The 22,135-nt window shown below is 42.1% G+C and overlaps 1 long non-coding RNA gene across 1 annotated transcript; it reads left to right on the forward strand.

Moving 5' to 3' along the window:
* The first annotated feature begins 197 nt into the window (after positions 1-197).
* LOC307181654 lies at positions 198-21,779 on the forward strand. Its single transcript, XR_013826996.1, has 4 exons — positions 198-295; positions 960-4,291; positions 18,515-18,550; positions 20,952-21,779. It is a non-coding gene; the product is annotated as an uncharacterized lncRNA (long non-coding RNA).
* Positions 21,780-22,135: the final 356 nt, after the last annotated feature.

Consider the following 22,135-nt stretch of genomic DNA (forward strand, 5'->3'; position numbering starts at 1 on the left):
GCCTTATATTGAGGTGCTCCTATGTTGGGTGCATATACATTTACAATTGTTACCTCTTCTTCTTGGATTGGTCCCCTGATCGTTATGTAGTGTCCTTCTTTGTCTCTTGTAACAGTCTTTATTTTAAAGTCTATTTTGTCTGATATGAGTATTGCTACTCCAGCTTTCTTTTGATTTCCATTTGCAGGGAATAACTTTTTCCATCCCCTCACTTTCAGTCTGTGTGTGTCTCAGCCGTAAAGAAGAATGAAATAATGCAACACGGATGGACCTAGAGATAATCATACTGAGTGAAGTAAGTCAGACAGAGACAGCTATCATATAATATCGCTTATATGTGGAATCTTTAAAAAGATGATACAAATAAACTATACTTCAATTAAAAAAAAAAATCAAGAAAAGTCCCCATCGTACATCTCTGGTCCCCTTCCAGAGCTTCTCTTCAGCCACAGGCGGCCTCACCTTGCTCTCCTTACTTGCCCTTCATAGCTCTGGGCCAGCATCTCCTGCTTCCGGGATCTCCCCGCACCCTCCCCCCCTCCAATATGTCCCCTTCCCAGGCAGAGCTACCGCTCTTTCCCCAGCCCGGCATCTTCACACCCATCACCTCCCCCTAAACGGTCCCTTCGGGATCCCCCCTTCCTTCAAAAACAGCCAGAAAATTGTGAATAACAAGGAACGTTTCCCTCTCACAAAAACACTGTTCCCATCACGCACATATCTGTCACATTCCTGCTCCCCAAAAGGAGTAAGCTCTTTAAAGGCAGGGACCTTGCCTTTCACCTATAGTTCTATGTGCTCCGCGTGAGTGTGTGTGCGTGCGGAAGGGGCACTATTAATGCCAAACTCTTCGGATGTTCTTTGATTCTCAGAACAAACCTTAGTCATGTTAATACTGTGTTTGAAAATGAACGTGTTGGCAGTTAGGGGAATTAAGTTCTTACCTTGTTTCCCAACAGAGAGAAGGCCTCTTAAGACAAGTGGGATTTCATGGACTTTGAGTAAGGAAACGTAAGTTTTCTTTTCTTAAGACCATAATCTAATGAGTATAAACACATTCATTTAGGCAGACTTTGTGACAGCTCTGTAATTCTTTCCAGTAACATTCAAAAAGAAAAAAGAAATTCCTATTTCACTAGCTCTTTTCTCTTACCTCTTTCTTTCTTTTTCTTTAATTTCTTTATTTCTTTCTTTATTTTTGGCTGCGTTGGGTCTTCGTTGCTACACGCGGGCTTCCTCTAGTTGTGACAAGCGGGGGCTACTCTTCGTTGCGGTGTGCGGGCTTCTCACTGCGGTGGCTTCTCTTGTGGAGCACGGGCTCTAGGCGCACGGGCATCAGTAGTTGTGGCCCACTCAGTAGTTGTGGCACGCCGGCTCAGTAGTTGTGGCTCGCGGGCTCAGTAGTTGTGACATACGGGCATGTGGGATCTTCCCAGACCAGGGCTCGAACCCGTGTCCCGTGCATTGGCAGGCGGATTCTTAACCCCTGCGCCACCAGGGAAATCCCTCTTCTACCTCTTTCAAATGTTCTCCGTCCCTGTTCCCTTCTCTTCCCTTCCCTCACCACCCCCGCCCACACACACACACACACACACACACACACAGAGGGAGAAACAGAAGGAAGACGTGTTAGAATTGCAGAAAGAGAATTCCACCAAGTCAAAACTATATGATTTACAGTTGAAAAATCTATTTTTCTGTAACCGTTTTCTGCTTAGAAAACCAGTTCCAATAATTCAGCTCCTTTTCAAATGGACTTTATGTTGTTTATCTCCATTCCGTCCCCTGGAACTTAATTTTTATTTGATTTTATTGACGCTGCTCGATTGGAATGTGTATCGCTTGAGCCCCCATGGAGAGCCGAGCAGGTGTGAGTAAAGCAAAACATCTTTTGTTAATAGAAGTACACCCTGGGAGTTCATGGAGACACTGTAACTTCAATTGCTTTTATGAAAATTCTGTAAATTCCCATGTTGTGAATTTCAAACAGAGCTTGGGAGACCAACAGCCTTTAATACAAGCCAAAGATACGGTTATTTCTGTGACTGAAATGAAGGTTCTGCTTTCTTTCTTCCAAAAAATTAAAGCCAGGTATTTAATTAGTATGTTGAAACTGGTAGAAAATCATATTAACTTTGAGTTTGGCTCTCGTGGAGAAAATGGAGCTCTTACTGTGATCAGCCTACAGAAGGATGACTTGGAGTTTCCCAGGTAACTTCTCCAGATGAAGGAGAGCTCATCCCACCTTCCTCGGGCGTCCAGAATGACTTAAGAGGATTGCCCATTCCCAGCCCAAATCTTCACACATATTTATGTTTAGAAACCAAGGGAACAGGAACAGATTCCCCAAAACTCTCGGCTTAAGGGGGTGGTGTATGGTTTCTCCGTCTGCCTCTTGGACCAGCTGCCACAGAGGACCAGGGGTGAAGCCAAGCCCAGCTTTCTTCCTGATTTGGGGCCAGACTCAGACGATGTTGCCTTCTCCCGAGCTGGAAGGAAAGACGTAAGCTCGGTCTATTACAAAATTGCATGTGTCATTAGAAAAAGATGTCAGAGTGCTTTATTTAAAACTTTGTTTTCTCAGGTTGTATTGCCCAAGTGTATCTTGGCACAGACGATCTCAGCTTCAAAAATTCCAAGATATATAAAGAGGTTCACATAGCTGAAGCTATTATAGTTGGTTATATGCCACTGACACCTTTCCCCCCTTCGTTCTTGCAGAGAAGTGAAGTGATGACTGAATTTCTACTAAAAAATTTGTTCTCTCCTCCTTGCAACCATAGGATCTATTCTTGACAGAATCATTTACTTGTTCCAAAAAGAAAAATGGGGAGTTCATAGGGATGTGGGGCCCTTGGGGATTTCTTGGACAAGACCTGCAGAGTCAAAGATTTCCACCATTCTTTTAGAAGAATGATCTAGCAGCCTGTCCTGGTGAGCTTGCCAAATTGCTCATCCTTGGCTAAAAACCACAGGCCCTTGAAAGGATTTTTTCCCCGTAGAACAATAGAGCATCACTTGACGGAAGGTAAGCACACTTGTGTGATGTCTCTGGGCGCTTTTATGGGCTGAGGATAAGCTCTTGTAAAGGGCCTGTATCACCTGCCAGGTTGACACATTCACATCCACTTAGGCTGAAAAGAAGATCACTTGTGAAGAAGAACAGACGTGCCTTTTTAAAACACAAGCCTTGCTTGGTTTTCAATGCTATTTGGTAAGTAGGTGGAGAAATAAGAAGGGCTTTGATTATTTTTTCCCCAAACTTTAGAGTGTTACGGGGCATGGCTGTTCTTAAGTGGAAAGTTCTGATAGACTTGAGGACGCTTCTGTGCAACACATAAACTTCTCTGGGAACAGTCCTTCCGGGCAGGGACTTTGTCTGTCTCTTAGGAAGTCCCCAGCCCTGTTGATGACCTCAGCACAGAGAAATGTAACCAGGCTGAGTGTAGCCACGTCTGTCCCCAGGACCTCACTGTATTTCCAAGCTGCATGGCCTCAGCTTCTCACAGTTACCACAAGTAATGTTGGAATCTATTTTTGGTCCCCTTGGCCGCACTAAGAACATTTGCTAGAAAATAACAAATAGGGGTCCAAAAAATGATGTTCAATAATCCGTCAGCGGAAAGTAAGAGATCTGCCATGTTGCTTCCCCCAGGGCTTAAGATCCTGCCACCAATGCCGATTCTGAGTTGTGATTTTAATATGCCAATAAAATGGAGTGATGCCTAAGAGAAGCCATCTGGCGATGTGCGGAAGAGCAGGAAGCTATTCCCGGGCCCAGCTGTGCCTGGTATACAATTCTTGTGAGTCAGATGCTCGCTTTCTGCCCAGCTGGAGCCAAACAGCTCAGGGATAGATGGAAAAGAAGGGGAACTGCGTTAGGAGTTAGGACCCGAAGTCAGGGTGCAGAGCTGCCCTGAGTGAGTCCTGTGCCCTCAGGTGAGCCCCGTTAATCCTCAGAGGCGCCGCTCTCTCCAGCAAGATGAGAGGCTCTTCTGTCCTGCGATGCGAATCTTCCGCATCTTCCTTCGGGCTGTACCGCTCAAGGTGGCTGACCCGACTCTCCTTCCCAGCCCAGGGAGCCCAGGGAAGAGGCTAGCGGGCCCAGTGGTCAGTGTGCTGGGCTCCTGAGAAGGGCCAGGGAGCTAGGGCTTCAGAGAACACCCACACGGCACAGGAAGCCGAGACTGGGGCCTGGCTCCACCTTCCATGCAGGAAAGGAAGCGATGACCTCTCCTATCGTGGGCGTCCCAGCTGCAGGAACGGCACACCCAACCCGGATCCTATGCTGGTAAGAGTTGATATTCTCCTTACAGCACCCTCCAGCTCCCGCCTCTCTCCCCTGCTGCTGGCAGAAATGCTGGCTTGAAATGTTTGAAAACCACATGAATCGCAGTCATTTGGGGAAACATTCACAATGACGCCTAATTACCAAGTAGCACAATAGCGATTGTGTGCGTTAGGGACGTTGTAAGGGGAATGAGATCTATTCAGTTATAACCCTATGCACGGCCTGTGCGTGGATGTTCAGTCTTCAGAGTTCTGGGAAATAACTGGACAGTTGTTCCCATTTCTCATCCAGGCACCCAGATTTCTAGAGAACAAAACCTAAGCCAGGGGTTCTCCGATATTAACATGCAGAAGAATGGGAAAGTTTTGGAGTGGCTGTTACTATGCTGATTCCAGGGCCTCGCCACCAGGGGTGCTGGCTTAGTAGGTCTGGGGGAGAGGCTGGGGGTCTGCCTTGTCAACCAGTACACCAGGTGAGCTCAGTGCTCGTGGTCGGAGGAGATTCACCTGGGGAGATACCGACCCGAAGCCCACCCCTCTGCCGGCTGCCGTTACCTGAATGCCCGTCTCCCGTTCTAGAGCTTGCCTGGTTCTTCCTTCCTCCAGGCTCCAAGCTTAGTGAACGCCAGCTTCCTGAGCACCAGTGTGGCCGCAGAGCCAGACATCATGCCTGGTGGCTCAGGAATCACCTCCGATAAGCGAGAGCTCCAGTCTTTCCCGTCACATCCTTTAGCTTTCCCTTCGGCCTCATCACTTCCTGTATTGAGCTAAAAGTGGTACCCAGCATGTTTCTACTGTTACATTATTTGTGCTTATACACCCTGAAATTTCCTTTGGGAGAACGCCTGCCGGTTCTAACGTGGGATTCCAGAGTCTCTTTTCCCAGAGCAAAGACCCCCTCAGTCGCCCCACACATCCTGGACAATGGAAACAGGGTCCCCTCACTCCCAGGACGCAGTGAGCGGTTCCGAGGGAAGGGGCTGCCCCTGGAGGGGGGTGGCGTCTCTGTAGGCGCTCAGCCTCCAGACGGCAGTCCCCTGGGCTGCTTCTTTGCCTGAGGTCAACTAATTCTTTTTTTCCCAAGAATTCTTGGGTTTGTCCCATGGCTTTGATTTCCACCGCACCCACCTGTTTCTTGGGGTCAAGGTTTTCATCCTTCTCTTGCTTCTAAGCCTTGGGATCAGCCATAAAGACCCTCCTGCTTTCCAACTCCTGAAGTCAACCACAATCCGTTCATCCTTTTGAAGTTGGAAACAGCTGGAAACAGACGGAGGGTAAAAAGAGCTGACGGAGACCCACAGATGTTAAGAGCAAAGGCTCCCAAGCCTCTTTGTCCCTCAGCCTCCTCGGCTTGTAACCGGAGCCGAGGCCGGGATCATGGTCTGGACGCTCTGGCTCTTCAAAGGCCCCTCCCTTGATGTTCAGATGGGGGGACTGGTCGTCCCTGTCTCTCTCTTCAACAGCCCTTCCTATCTCAATTTGTTATTTACTCATTTCGTGCTCCCCCTCCCCCCAGTCCCAGCCTCCCCGGGAGAGAAGGAAATTGGGAAAATGCTAAAGATGGATTTTAGGACTCCCAAAGATCCCCTCGTACAGTCATCCCTCATCACCCCTGGGGGATTGGTTTCACGAGCCCCACCAATACCCACACCCGCGGATGCTCGAGCCCCTTACATAAATCAGGTAGTATTTGCCTAGAACCTACGCACATGCTCCTGTACGTTGTAAATCACCACGTAGGTGCTCTGTCAATAGTTACTGACACAGCAGATTCCAGGTTTGCTTTTTGGAACCTTCTGGCATTTCTTTTTCTGAATATTTTTGATCTGTGGTTGGTTGATTCTGTGTATGGGGAACCCACAGATACTGAGGGCTGACAGGATTAGACATCGTCTAAGCATTAAGCCTTACTATGATGGTTTGGCCTTCATCTACCTCACTCACCGTGCTCATGTCTCAGTTTCCCTCCAGGATCCCCAGCACTTTCATTCAAACTGTAGCTCTCTTTCCCACAGCCAGAAGCAACCTGTCTCTTAGCAAGTTGCTTTGTAATTTTTCTAAAAACGTGTCCAATTTAATACCATCTTGATCACATTAGATGACCCACAGTGCAAGTTAACTCCCATGCAATTGATCACTAGGAAAGGAGGTTAGCAGGACCTGGAAACGGCATGGGTTCACGATCTCTTCCTGGGCGAGGGGCACTGTTACCACAGCAATAGAATGATAACCGGTAGCAGAGAAGGAAAAATTAAACAGCCTGATTACCACCCTAGCACTAGGAACCTATAACCTGTACCTTTAAGGAAATAGATATCGTGGGCCTCTGGGTGACCCTCCCCTAGAAGCGAGGCACAGCCTCTGTGGCCCTCGCCTTGGGGCAGTAGCAGGTCCAGGGTCGCCTACCTTCACAGCAGCCCACAGCCTCCCCGATCTGTGCTGCCGCGGCCCTGCCAGCTCTGTTCTGATGTAAACGTCACCCGGGATGCCGCTCACTCGTTTGCTGTGGCATTTTCTAGACTCCCCGAGAGCTGCCTAACTGGGCTCTGGAGATTATTACTCCGGGAACCAATTTTTGTTTTGATACTGCTCTGGTTACAAGGTTGCATAGTTTAGAATGGCCTGCTGTAATCTCATGTCTTCATAAACTCAGTTCCTTCAGTAAATCACTTTGCAGGGCACAAAGCTTTGTAAGGAAACACATCACCTTAGAGCCGAAACACCTGTCTTATCTTTACCTGGAAGACACATGTCAACACTTAATTTCGATGTGTCTCTATGATCTCTGTAAACGGATTGCAAGTCCTTACTTTAAGTCTTGAAGTTACCAAAAAGGTAACGTAGAGGTTCATTTGCCTGGAAGCGAGATGCTGTTCTAATGCCCTTTCATCCAAGGTAGCCTGGATTCAGTGTTGACTAGTTTCTAACATCAGGCGTAGACACCATGTAGCCTTCCGTTTCTAAGTTGCATGTTGATATCTTTATGAAACCATTTTACTTTTGTGTCCTATTCATTCACTCTCGTAGTCTCTCTCCCTCTGTGTCTCTGACTTTCTCTTTCTCTCGGTCTCTCCCTCTCCCTCTTTCCTTCCTTCCTTCCTTGTCACTCTGGGAGAGGAGGGCTAATTTTATTCAAGGCTGTTTCTTAGTGACTGGTTCGTTTTCGGTTTTGTCAGTATGATCCATCATGCTAAGATAAGGGATATTTTATATTCTTGGAAAAAGAAATGAAGAAAGAAGATACACCATATTTATAATGAACTTAGACAGATCCGTCAATATTTCGCACAGAAGGCCTCAGTTACCTTGTCATGCGACGTGTGAGTTATTTGTCCTTAGTGATGGTGACGTCAAATCAGAAACATTTAGTTGGCGTTCACGTATAATATACCACTTGCTATGAAATACATACAGATCAAATCGTTGTTTTAACACTTATTGACCACTTATCATTTTCTTTATATACATTAGTTAATTTAAAAATCATGATAATATCTAACACATTGCAACCAATGTTGTTTTTTAAATTTATCTTATGGGAGTCTAGTTGATTTACAATGTTGCGTTAATTTCTGCTGTACAGCAAGGTGATTCGGTTATACATATACATGTATGTACGTATACATTCTTTTTCGCATTCTTCTCCATTATGGTTTATCACAGGATACTGAAGCAGCCAATGTGGTTTTAAGGCTTGTTACATGCCAAGTATTCTTCTAAGCATTTCAGTGGTTTTAACTCATTTAATTCTCCAATCATCCCCTAGAAGATAAGTACTCTCATTATACTCATTTTTTCAGGAAAGGAGACTGAAAATGGTTATTGAGTCTAAGGTCAAACAGCTGGGACGTGGTGAAGCCAAAACTGAAAGCCAGGCTTTCTGACTCCAGAGCCTGCAGGGCAGATATCCCCAGCCGTCACCATGCTGGCCCAGAGAGGAAAGAAACGTCATTCCCATTACACAGCTGAAGAAACTGAGGCTTGGGAAGATAACCTTGTCCAAAGTGGCAGATGTTCAGGAGTAGGACAGGGATTTGAACTAAAAACTTAAGCCCTTGACCACTTCAGTTCTTCCTGAATTTTTCTGCTTCTCTGTAATCTTCGTCTCCTATTCCGCCATTAGATCCCCTTGTCTTTTGACTATTTTTAAGACTTCATGGGGAAAAGCCTCAGTGCTTTTCATTTATTCCTTTTGAATTTGCATATTTATCATTTATTTCTCAAGTGTATGTAGAAATAAGACTGTCTGGTTTAAACAGGAAGTCTTTAGCAAAAAAGACATCACTTCGAAGGCATTCTCAGAAAAGTTCTCAAATGTGCAAACACTTTTTCTTTTCCTTTTAAAAACTCTTCTGAATTAACTTGGCAGAAGACTGGCCATTCCTGATAGCTTTGAGAATCCTCCCAATTTCTCTTTAAAATTCCATGGAAGATAAACAAAAGGATTGGCAGTGGAAACTAAAGCTGAGAAGACTGTATACAGAAGACCAGCCGGATTCTCCACGCCTGGTATCACTCCGAGGGTTTTATAGGGGAGCACGCTCTTGGATGAAGAGGCACACACTCCAAAGGCTGAACCAGAACAGGACAGATGCTCCCCAAGGGGACCGGACAACCTTCTGACTCATGCGTTCTGTTACTGTGATACATCGGGTTGGCACCAACAAGAAAAACAGACATAGTCCCCAACTTTTGAACATGTGAGAGCCACACTTCTGCCTCACATCTACCAATGTCTCCTTCCTGTTTTTGTCAGTTTCTTCAGCTACTCACCTATGGCTGGAATAGGGGTAGAAAATGGGGTGGAGGGGAGGGGGTGGGGTTTTGGAGAAACAGTTTAGGAGGTCCCAGTGGAAGAACCACTTGCAGATAAAGGGGTATGTCGTTCCCAGAAGAAAACAAAATAGGGTTTGGTGATGAAACCTAAGTGGGGGTCCAGGAGATCTGCCCTCAGGGAATACTAGACTTGATGAGCTGAGCTGGGTTCTACACACCAATTATAATCTCCAACCTGGAGAGGAGAGACGTGCTTGCCAGTGTCCAGACCCCCATCCCCAGGCTGGGGTATCCATCCTCCAGGTGCTGTGAGCTGAGCCCTTCTCCAGAGTTGATAGGAGCTGCCTCACCTGGAAAGGCAGGGACGATCCCACCCTCCCCCCAGGTCATTACATTCAGCCAACAACCTGCATTGTGCAAAAGGGCAGCCCCTTGTTCAAGGTGGGACAACCAATGGGACTGTTCACGCTCCAGAGCTCCCCGTGGGCTCAGGTTGAGGTTGGGCTTGAAGCTGAGTCCACGTGTTCACCTGGCTTCTTCCTCAGTCCCATCCTGGACCCCTCGGTCCCTTGCAGGTTTTACCTGCAAACACTCTCACTGAATCACTGCAAAACAGTCCCCATCTCAGGCTCTGCTTCTAGGGACACCAACCTCAGAAAATCTCCTGAACTAACGAATAATCATGTAAGTAAAGCACCCTGAATATGATGGAAATAGAGGTGACACAAAAACTTTGACACCTGTAGTTTTTTTCTAATTGTAGAGATTCCGAATTCAACTCCAAAAACTACAGAACCAGAATAGTCTGTGGCTCTTCAAATGCACTGCCAGATTCTTTTTTGGGGAAATTGTCCCGACTGTACTAACCTCCAACAATGTTTCAGAGCAGAGATACTAACACAGCAGCCAGCTCTCGGAACCAGCATCATTCCAGGCTCCGAAGATTAGCGTTGTGGCTTTTATCTGTGTCTCTTGGATTGCTAACGAGGTTACACATTTCCCCATATCTGTTTACTCATTGTAGCCCTTTCTTAGGTGCATTTCCAGTCTGAGAAGAAAATTCCATGCCAGGTTTCCAAAGGTTTCAACGCCACGAGATTAATCTCATTGCGTGTGAGGGCTTTTCAGCTCCATGTAAGACAATTCCAAGTTTAAAAACCGGTCCAAGTCGTCAGGACTGTTTTTCCTGTGGAGAAAGGTTAAAGCAAAGCAGATGTGCAACGGCCTCCCACCTCCTTTCTTAAGCTGCATTGTTTGTCAGGGAGTGTTAACTCTTGAACCTGCACGCAAAAGAAGGCTGAAGAAATCACTTAATGATCGTTAAAATGACTTTTCATGTCATTTTCTTCATAAAAACAAGGGCACTGTATAGCCTGAGCTTCCCTGTGATAAGCGACCTCGTTGGCTTTCCTCCCTCAGCTCTCCTGGCAAACCCCCTGTTTTCCTCAGGACCTTCCTCCTTTTCTTCTCCTCAAGTGCCCTGAATTATGTGTTCCCCCCAAATTTCTGTCCGTGGGCCTTTTGTGGCTCCCCCTTCACCTTTGCTTTGGGTCATGAATTTGCAGCATGAAATGAATCCATCTGGGGTGGTTTTTCCTGACCTTTCCATTGCACTCAGGAGTGTGGAATTCCTCAGGGTGCTCTACAAACCCAGCAGTGCTCTCCCAGCGATGGGGACCTTCACGATGAGGACACCTGGTTCGCCAGGGAATGCTGCAGAGATAACATGGGTGTTTCTATGTAATTCTCATGCCACCACCTGGCCCCTGACCTGGGGTGAAAGACGACTTGCTCACCACAGTCTATGTGCTTCTTGTTACGGGCACAAAACAAGTTGTTGACAAACTGAGCGCAAGGATGCGTGTTTCTAGCCTGTGTTAAGACTTTAAGTTTCTTCGCAAGATCCAAAAATTGGGAGATTTCATATCTGATTTCTAGCTTCTCTTAGAGAAAAAGATATGCTAATGTTAGACTCCAAATTCCTGCGTGAGTAGAATCGACAAAAGCCTGGTAACGGCTCCAGGTTAACAGTCCAGGTTAACACAGCCCCCACCCTTCCCCATTGCCTTAGACCTCCTCAGACTCCTTTGCCTCTTTGCTTAATATCCATCCTCCCTCATTCTGTCCTTCCATCCATCCATCCATGTATCAATCCTTCCTTCTATCTTTGCTTTTTCCTTTCCTTCCTTCCTATACTAACCCTTTCCCTGTCAAAGAGTCTCTCCTCTCATGCTTCCTTCAACTTACCTCACCTCTTCTGTAAAGGTTTTCCTGACTGCCCAGTATCCCCACCTCCTAGCTAATCAGTGACTCTTCTCTAGCTACTCTCTCAGACATGCATATCTGCACGTATCTATCTACACATATTGGACAACCAAGATGTCTGCTGAGAGACTAGCATGCAGTAGGCACTCAGCGAGGGGCTGCACGTATAAAATCAAATACAATATGTTCCTGGGCGGCATGGGGTGCACAGTGTGTGGCAAGTGTCAGGATAAAAGGTCCACAGAGTGTGGTGGAGAAGTGAGGAAAGGGCCCTCCATCTGGACCAGGCTCTCCAGAGCAAGGGACTTCCTTGATCAGAGATTTGAAGGACAAGGAATTAATGGCTTAGCTAATAAATTGAGGAAAAGTGAATTTTAGGAAATCATAATCTGAGAAGGCACAGAAGCATAAAGGGAATTGCAATCAGCTCTATATTGTTACAGATAAGGGTACATTTCCTGAAGCAGCAAAAAAATGAGGCAAGAATCATTTTAACCTACTCTTTGTTCAAATCCATGGTTTCCTTTCACTCCATTTTTTTTTTAAGAAGATGTTGGGGGTAGGAGTTTATTAATTAATTTATTTATTTTTGCTGTGTTGGGTCTTCGTTTCTGTACGAGGGCTTTCTCTAGTTGTGGCAAGCGGGGGCCACCCTTCATCGCAGTGCGCGGGCCTCTCACTATCGCGGCCTCTCGTTGCAGAGCACAGGCTCCAGACGCGCAGGCTCAGTAGTTGTGGCTCACGGGCCTAGTTGCTCCGCAGCATGTGGGATCCTCCCAGACCAGGGCTCGAACCCGTGTCCCCTGCATCGGCAGGCAGATTCTCAACCACTGCGCCGCCAGGGAAGCCCTGACTCCATTTTAAGTGGTAGAATTGATTAAAGATCACGGTTAAAATACATAAAGGTGATTGTATTTTAGAAGAGAGACTTAGTTTTTAACTTAAGAGACCTACATTTTTCATCTTAGTTCTGTGATTTTATGTGACTATGGAGCCCGCTCTCGAGGTTTCTTTGGAAGCTAGAGTTTGGAAGGGATTTTGGAAGCGGGAACACAATACAGGCCATTTTTAACACGAAGCCTATCATGCTGCTTTGTTCTCACAAGCACAGATAGAAAGATTAAAGAGAAGAGGTTCACAAATGGTCATGACAATTGGATAGGGCTGTACAAGGACAGCTCACTTATTGGGGGTAAAATAAAAACTTGTTTTACCCCAGATTTTTCCAAATTATTTTTGGAAGTTACAACACAATCAAATTTGATTCCCCAAATCTTCTCCTGGGGATTGTTTGGCAAATATGAAATGTAAGTGAGGAAAAATTTCCTCCCAGCCTTCCAAATGGAGTTTTCTGTCATCATATCAGGAAAATATAACCTGAATTTATCTTGCAGGCAGACTAGATGTTATTTCACCTTTTATTTTCCCCTGAAATTACTTTCAAGGATTAAGTCAGAAAGAGAAGGGCTTCCCTGGTGGTGCAGTGGTTAAGAATCCGCCTGCCAATGCAGGGGAACATGCGTTCGAGCCCTGGTCTGGGAAGATCCCACATGCCACAGAGCAACTAAGCCCGTGAGCCACAACTACTGAGCCCGTGAGCCACAACTACTGAGCCCGCGTGCCTAGAGCCCGTGCTCCGCAACAAGAGAAACCACCGCAATGAGAAGCCCGCACACTGCAATGAGGAGTAGCCCCCGCTCGCCGCAACTAGAGAAAGCCCGCGCGCAGTTACAAAGACCCAACGCAGCCAAAAATAAACAAATAAAAATAAATAAATTTATTTTTTAAAAAAAAAGAAGAAAGGGATTATTTTGTACCAATAATGTGTTCTCTCTATAGCTGGATTTTAGTTATGTGTTCTCTCTATAGCTGGATTTTAGTTATCACCGCCTGAAGCATACTTAACACACTTTAACATTGGTGTTTAGTGCTTAAAATTTCAGGTTCCACATACAAAGTTCCAAATATATCTGCCAAATACGGCAAACCCCCATGAAAGTTATTCATTTTGAAAGTTTGAAGTAGTAGTTTCCTTGATGTTCTAAAGATAAGGACCCCTGCATTCTTTAGCCAAATACCTTGTCTTCTGATAGCTAATAAACTTCAGAATTGAACATAAGAACTTTGTCGTGAACATTCACATATTCACAAAGGAAGGCGTGTGCTCTAGCGCTTCTCATGGGGTTGGCTACCTTGATAATGACATGAGTAGTCCTCATAGACTGCTGGGCAGGCTTTTAGATGCTCCCCAGTGAGTAAATCTGATTTTTTTCCCCTGCTGAATTCTTCACTGTGAATCCAGTGTTACGGGAACATCATCCCTGCACATTCCAATCCATGTTTTTAAGCTCATTTGTTCAGAAGAATTTTGAAAGGGCTTCAAAGATATTATTGGTTTGGTTGTAGCCCCCAAGGCTTGAGAAACGGCTTCCTTACTTCCACACCATCTTTAACCACAAGTTACGCATAAAGATAAGGTGTAACACAATGTTCTTGAGGATAATCATAAGATTCATCAGACTAAGGGGAGGAAAAAGCCAGGATTTGAGCTTTTGCAAAACTTAAAAATGTGGCATCAGCAGATAAGACCTTCTAATTCCTGACTATAGAATTCGAGAAAAAAATTCTGGAATAGCTTTGAAATATCCTCTCAAAGAAACTTTTGGGAGCCCTCAGAATGAATTGTTCCCCGAGAATTTCTCCAGCGTTGTGAAGTTTGGTCCTCCAGTGATTAAAAGGGATACTTGATACAAAATCTTTACAGCCATTACAGTTTTTCTTAATATGTTCTAATATTGTTTAATATTATATACCACAGAGAATTGCACTCTAGTAATAAGAGCAACCCGTATAAAAATAAGGTTTGTGTGAATCCAATTTAAATGCCATGATAAATGAGGAGTTTGGGATTAACATATACCCACTACTCTATATAAACTAGATAATCAACAAGGACCTACTGTATAGCACAGGGAACTCTACTCAATATTCTGTAATAACTTATATGGGAAAAGAATCTGAATGGATATATGTATATGTGTAACTGATTCACTTTGCTGACACCTGAAACTAACACAACATTGTAAATCAACTAGACTCCAATATAAAATAAAAATTAAATTAAAAAAATAAATAAATGCCGTGATACCCACGGTGGGGACGACATAGTTCCTTTGATCCGTGTACTTAGGCACAAAAAAGTTGAACGCTTGTCGTCTGTGATAACCTGCTTCCAACCTTGACATACAAGTGAGCCTCATCAGATTTGTGTTTTGGCTGGCATCTTCAGTTGCCTTCTAGAAAAAATTATTCCTTTTTAATGAGGAGTGTTTCCAAGAGTGCCAAGCTGGTTTTGAAGAGTAAAGCGATGCTGATGGCAGAAGACGACCGCCTTGTTCCGCCTCATACCTGAGCCCAGGAAGCGAAATATTCGTTTGTTTTGTGTGTTTACCCATGTCGGCCTAACACATGCCACCGTTTAATGGAGACTTAGACAAGATTTAACATAGTTTTATGATTCTCTGACTCTATTTGCTGTTGGGCTAAGGCCATTGTCAAACAATACAGAGATATAAAAAGAGAAAAGAAAGATTCCCCTTCTCTTACCAATTCATCCTTCTGAGGTAAGTCGAGTTATGTACCCATCCTCTTCTTCATATGCTCCTGCAAATACATCTTTATATTAACACACAAATACGTAGTGTTTTTACCTTATAAAAATAGCGTTATATTGCACAGTTTTCTGCAACTTGCTTTATCACTTACCAGCTTCTCATGGGGGAATCCCCCTGGACCATACAGACCAATTATTCATTTTCATTTTAAAGAACACCAAAAACTTAAGATTCTGATTCACTTTGCATTAAAATGTATTAAAATGGGGAAGGAATTTTTTAAATCGTACTGTATTCCTATCTAGTAACATAAGTTTTCATTTATTGAGGTGTTTTTAGGGTGTTTTTTGTTTGTTTTGTTAGTTTGTTTTTTGGCTACACAGCTTGTGGGATCTCAGTTCTCTGACCAGGGATTGAACCTGGGCCACGGCAGTGAAAGCCCAGAATCCTAACCACTAGGCCACCAGGGAACTCTGTTATTGAGGTTTTCTTTTACATCTTTCAAGAGGAAAAAAAGGTTTTCATGTAGCTATTGTAATTCTTTGTTAAATTTTTTTTTTTTTTTAGATTTTATTACTGTCATGAAAAAGCTTTTATTTTCCATTCATGTTTAAGTGGTTATCACTAGTATGGTAGATTGTACGATTCGTCATTATCTACTTCCTCCGTGGTAAGAGAGGTCTGCTTGTTGGATATCATTTGCAGTACCTTCTTAGAGATGAAGCACCCATCCATCCTGTCCCCATTTGTGTTGGCCATGTGACTTGCTTTGGCCAATGAATATATGAGATAAACACAGCAAACCGAAGCTTGAAATTCAAGTGTGTGATAATACTTGTCCTCTTGAGCTCCTGCTCTCTGGCATGAACATGGCCAGGTTGGGGCTACTTCTTCAGCCTAGATCCTGGAACAGGAATGCTCGTGAAGCAGACCTGCAGCCAGCCCGTAGCTTGGAGCAGGGTAGCGGCCAACCATCCAGATCTGTGAAGGGTGTGTCATAATTGACTTTACTTTCAAGTTAAGACGTTCATTTGCCCATTGCGTGGATGCTGACAGAAGACACAACTCCTAGACCAGAGACAAAAGACGGCAGCCAGAGTGAGTGTCAGCACGTTTGTGTTGATTCCCCGAGTCTTCATTCCCATGGTGGGGCCCGGATACATGCCTGAACACAAAGTCGGTTGCATCACAGGAGAGGGACAGTGAACTTGAAATCCCATCACGTCATAGCAAGCAGTAAGCAAGCCTGCTCTTTGCCCCAGAGGTAGGTATTACCTTCTCCCTCAAGCTTGCTCACTGCATACTCAACCCTGAGGAATGGCTGGGTAAAAAAAATGATCAGGGTTTTGAAGGCTTAGCATACCCAGCAGGACACATAGGGACACAAGAGGCTCATGGAAGAGTATCTCCCACCACCAACCCTCAGGCCTCATGGAATGTCAGTGAGAAATAAATGTTTGCTATTGTATCAGGGTTGTTTTGCTACAGAACAAAGTTAACTGATGCAACAAGTACAGAGAAAAATCCATTGACGTCTGTATATTTATCTTACATCTTGCCACCATACCTTAGTCTCTTATTTTAAAAAATAATTTAGTATAGTTTCTTGAGTTCTCTAAGTATAACAACATCTTCTGCAAATAAAGTGAATTCTCGCTGCCCTCCCCCAGTATTTATGTTGATTGTTATTATTTTGTGTTCTTACCTTCAGCATTAGCCTAAGTTTCTAATTTTTGAATAATAATGGTGATAGCAAACATGCCACTCTTCATTCCAAACCTAACCTTTGATGCTTTGCTTGTGATGCTGGGGCTGGAATTTAGCAGACCGTGTTTTTGCTTTGCAAGGTGGCACCCTGTTAAACTGTGCTGATGAGGAGTTCACTGGCAGAGAGCTCCCAGGAAGGAGAAGGAAGCAGGGATTGTTCCTTACTGTTTGTTTTCTGGTCACTTCTTATTCGCTCCCTGTTCTATGAGCGTCAACCTACCGATGCTGCTTCATCTTGACAGAGCAGTTCCTTCCCACAGCAGCAGGACAATCCCATGAACAGTTTTCTAACATGTGTAGGAGCCGCCTCTTTGCACCCCCAACTCAGAGATACATGACATCTGCGTTTCATTTCCTCAAGGCCTTTCTCTAAGCTTCTAAGCTTTAATAACTCCAACTTCTCTTCTTGATCCCGCTCCATCATATAGTGGTAGCTGTTTTCTGCAGTTGCTACCTCTGTGATCCCAAGTTCTCTTTTTGTTTTTAAGCTACCTTGTGAAGTTGACACCTAGGTAATAATTCTTTATATTAAATTCTCTCTGCTAAAATAACTGGTGTGGTGTCCGCCTCTTGACTGACCCCTGATTGAGAAAGTACCTATCCCTATTTATTTTCTGCTTTTAATGATGACGCTTTACCCATTAGCCTTTTAGCCCTGTAACTGCTGGTTTTTGGTTTTTGGTTGATTGTTATTGAAGTTTATCAGTGTGTTTCTTGTATATATTGACAAATGCATTTTTTCTTTCTTGTTAATGTAAGAAACTAGACATTTTTCACAATGTTGAATCATCCTATTCCATATTTCTGGAATAAATAGCTAATAGTTAACACATTTGTAGCACTTACTACATATGCTCCAGGCATTTTATATATATAAATTCACTTAGCAAACCTCCTTGGTCATGGCTCATAATTACATTGCCAAATGTTTATTTAGAACTTACATTTATAACTGAAATTCAACAATATTTGGAGTTTTATCTCTTGTATTGATATTACTTGTTCCTACTATCTTATCACCTCTATCGAACTGAAAGATCCTTGAAAATCAATGTCTTACTATGCAGTCAGTATCTCAGTATCATGCAAGAGCGTGTGTTGATGTTTGTTGAATGATTAAACACACTTAATAGATCTAAAGTAAGTCTACTTTATGAAAATTAGCATTTATTCTGTAACATAAATTCTGATTTCACACATTTAAAAATATTTGTAAGTAATCAAAATACATAAAAATGGATACATTTAATATTAAACTAGACTTTTCTGGGCATATGTATGCATTTCAGAACTCTAACATTTTAAGAATTATTGCTTATCCTGTCTCCTTAAATGTCTCTTCATAGAGTTTTAAAGTTCTCCAACATTTTGTTAATAGCAATAATTACTGTTGTATATTTTTGAGTTACTGCATTATGTTTTGTGATGTAGATTATATCAAAATTATTCCTTTTTCCAGAAGATTAAAGACAAATTAGTAAAAGATATGCATCAAGGATTCTTAATGTATGAAACCATTTTCAACAAAATGTTTTTTATTTAAGTCAAAATTGGATTTCCACGGTTTAGGGCTTCAGGGCTTCTAAGCCATTGCTCCCACAGATTTAAGACTTGAACTGGACATCAAAGGTTATCGTGCGGCCTCTTCAAGGCACTAGCTAAAGTTTTGGTAACCGTTTTCTGTGGTTTAGCTTTGCTTGAATCCTTCCCTTCAAAGCAGCTGTTGCTATGTCATTGAGATTAAGTTTAAGGACAAGATGTGTTATTATTTATTTGTATGTTTTTTTCAATTGTATTTTAAGGACCTTCTGTGTGCACAGGAAAGTACTGGCAGACGGGTAAGTAAAGATGTTATCGTCTACCACCGAGGATTGTGCAACATAAGGACCCACATGCAGACCCACATTTTATATAGAAATAACATTGTGGGACAAACTTTTTTTTGCAATCCCAAAGCAATAGGAAAAAGAAAAAAAAAACCTATCATAAGGAGAGGAGCACAGTGCTATATTGGCACCCTGAGGATTTTTTCCTTATTTGTTTTTGCTATTGTTGTTTTAATTCTAGGTTCTGATTTTATGTAGTTTGGGGGGTAATGACTGGGCATTTATGATCACAATCACAAAGGATCTTTTTCTCACACCCTTTCATCATGTTTGGAAGCAGTAATATAAACCATGGTAATAGAAATTATTTTACTATTATTTATTTTTTCACCTTCCCTAATACCCTAAAGTTTATAACTCTAATTTTCATGAGTAGGAATGACATATGTATGTGTGTGTAAACACACACACATATATATATATATATATATATATATATATATACATACATACATATATATCCTTTTTACTGAAACACAGTAGTTTTATAAAGCTTGGGCTGGATTTATTTGAAAAAATACTCTATTTTAATTCATTATGTAGCCTTTTTAATAAAGTCTAACTTTATTAAAGTGACCTAAAATTCATTTTATCAGTTCAATTCACTTATGTCAGCCTATGTGGTTTCTGTGTGTGTGTGTGTGTGTGTGTGTGTGTGTGTGTGTGTGTATCATCCACCTGATGGTGGCAAACATGCTACACAGTTTTGAAAACTGCAAATACAAAGAGCTATTTTGATGATCATCTAATTTTAGAAGCAAATTATGGCATAGAACTACAGTTTAATTATATTAAGTATAGTCTCCATTACTGTCCTATATTTTTATCTCAGTTTTCACTTTACCTCTGAACATAGATTCTTCTTTTCATAGGTTTTCCTGAATTATGATTTAAAGACAAGGAAATAAGAAATGCATATAGTTTATAGTGTGTTAAGTGACAGACACGAGGATCTATTTCAGGAAATTAAAATGGCAACCTGGGGGAATTTGTTTTCTATAAATTAGGTTTATTAAGAAATACAAATTTTCTCATTCACATCAATTACATAATATTTAGAAACACTAGAAAGTCGGTAGTTTAAAACTTCACACAATTGACTTAAAGAAGAGGTTTGTTCAAAGTTTTTCACCAACTCTCTGGAATGCCAGTCATAGGATAAAACATAAGACATACTAACTATTTTTTTCTGGTGCTAGCAGCCCCTTTATTGGGGGGCTTAAGAACTGTTCAGTTTTCTGTACAGTTTTTGATTGCTTTTTAATGTTTTTTTTGTTTCATTCTTTTTAAAATGTTGATACTATTTTCACAGAAAAAAAAGAAGCATAGGCCAAAATAAGAAAATTATGTTGAGCAAATGTTAATGGAAATTGACTTAGGTTTTAAAACTGAAGTGGACACTTTTGAGCTGTGAAGTTCCGAGTTTTGTTTTATTTTCATCAAAAATTCTCAGATTTTATGAGAGCAACTGAAGTCAGGAGACCATCCTGAAGGAAAAATTGGGGGGGAAAAGGTGAAAATAGAATATTTCAGTTGCACAGCAACATCTTTGCTGTTTTGAAAATAAATCTTTGCAGGTGTGTTTCCGATCTGACTTTCTTGCTCAAGGAACAATGTTTATCATTTTCTGAATTTACCAGCAATTGGTGTGCACTGAGGGCTCATTTATTTCTTACAAAATGTCGCTAACTCACTCCTGTCCTCTTAAATTTAAAACAGCTGCTAGCCACTGGCAGGATCTAAATCTTAACAGAGACAGAATTCCAGACTCTCTGGATGCCTGTATTACACTCTTGTTAATAACGATCTCTGTCCGTCAAGGTGACGACAGGACAACGTGGGGCTATACACGTTTTCTCTGTCCATATGTAAAAAGCTAAAGCTTTTATTTTGTTAACAAAAACCCCATGATTTCATTAAATAACCCCTCTGATTATTGGTGTCATTTGATGAAGCACTATAATTTAGTTTTGCTTGAAGCCCCCTAACTTCCGAAGTTGTTTCCTTTCTAGGCAGTTATATTTTTAATGTTATCTGGGAGTTAGAGTAGCCTTATTTACTGGAAGTAGCAGAAGGATCCAAACTCAACTTTAAAAGGTGAGGCAAATTTGGGAAAAGAAACATATTCTTTAGTTTTCAATTGTTTAGAATTTTATTTTCAGATACCATTTTCACAATGTAGAATTTATAATCTCAACATTTCCTTGTAAAGAAGACAATAATTTCAACTTTTCCAATGACTACCTCACTGTTTAAAATAAGAATTTTGACATAAGCCTTAAATACCGGGATTTTCAGTCAAAGATACAATACTGCTTACTTTACCAAAAAGAAATCATTTTGTTTTCCTTAGGTTTTCTTGCAGAACGACTGTTCAATTTCTATAAAGATAGATTCATCTGTTGTGAACAAGGCTGAAGATTATTTTCATGCATAAGATAAATCACTGGAAGAGACAGTAAAGCATTCAAAATGTACTTTATGTCCTACCAGAGAAAAATCCAAATCACTCTTCTCCACAGTGAATTCATGGTTTCCTGCAAGATAAGATCTCATCCTGTTAAGGACTTCATCTTGGAAGAAGAGAGAACATCATCTCTCAAGGGAGCTCCAGTATCATAATTCATAAAATCAAATGTGTCAATAAACACAGCTCTAATTTTAAAATAGCCATCCAAGTCTCTGGAACCTAGAGCCTAAACACTCGATGTTAAACTGTAGTATTTTATAATAACATAAATCTGTAAAAGAGAACAAATAATTGTTTAATTATTTAAAAGTTTTCATTCTCATGAATAAAATTTAAATGCTCAGCAATCCTTAATGACTACATTTGGAATCCCTTCCTTAGTGATGAGAATTAACTTTGCAATTTAATTTGCCGCTTTACCATGTGAAAAAGAAAGATAAAAAATAAGCCTCTTGGGAACGGGAAGAAAATTTCCAGTCTCTCACCAGCCAATCCAGTTTTTAATCAGCACTTTCTCTCTCTCCACATTATTGGCATTTTCACCCCCATTCCTCCCCCAGTTCTGGTTTACAGACACAACTAACTGTACAGATCTGAGGTTTGGATTTCATTTCACCTTGAAGTGTTTGCCTAGATTTGTTTTACTGGTCAACATGGTAGTCCAGAATGCAGAAAAGATTTTAAACAAATTATAGACTCTGCTAAAGAAGATACATGATATTCTAGGTATAAGATATCAGGAAAGAAGTATAGCAAAAATTTCCAAACGTTTACTACTTTTTCTTATAGTGTCAGGCTTACCTCTAGGTGGTCACAAAGCACTGAGCTGATCTCCCTGTGCTATGTGGCTGCTTCCCACTAACTATCTATTTTACATTTGGTAGTGTATATATGTCAATACCACTCTCTCACTTCATCCCAGCTTACCCTTCCCCATCCCTGTGTCCTCAAGTCCATTCTCTATGTCTGTATTCTTGTCCTGCCCCTAGGTTCTTGAGAACCTTTTTTTTTTTAGATTCCATATATATGTGTTAGCATACGGTATTTGTCTTTTTCTTTCTGACTTA

The sequence above is a fragment of the Stenella coeruleoalba genome, assembly GCF_951394435.1.
Source record: "Stenella coeruleoalba genome assembly, chromosome: 2".
Classification (NCBI taxonomy): Eukaryota; Metazoa; Chordata; class Mammalia; order Artiodactyla; family Delphinidae; genus Stenella; species Stenella coeruleoalba.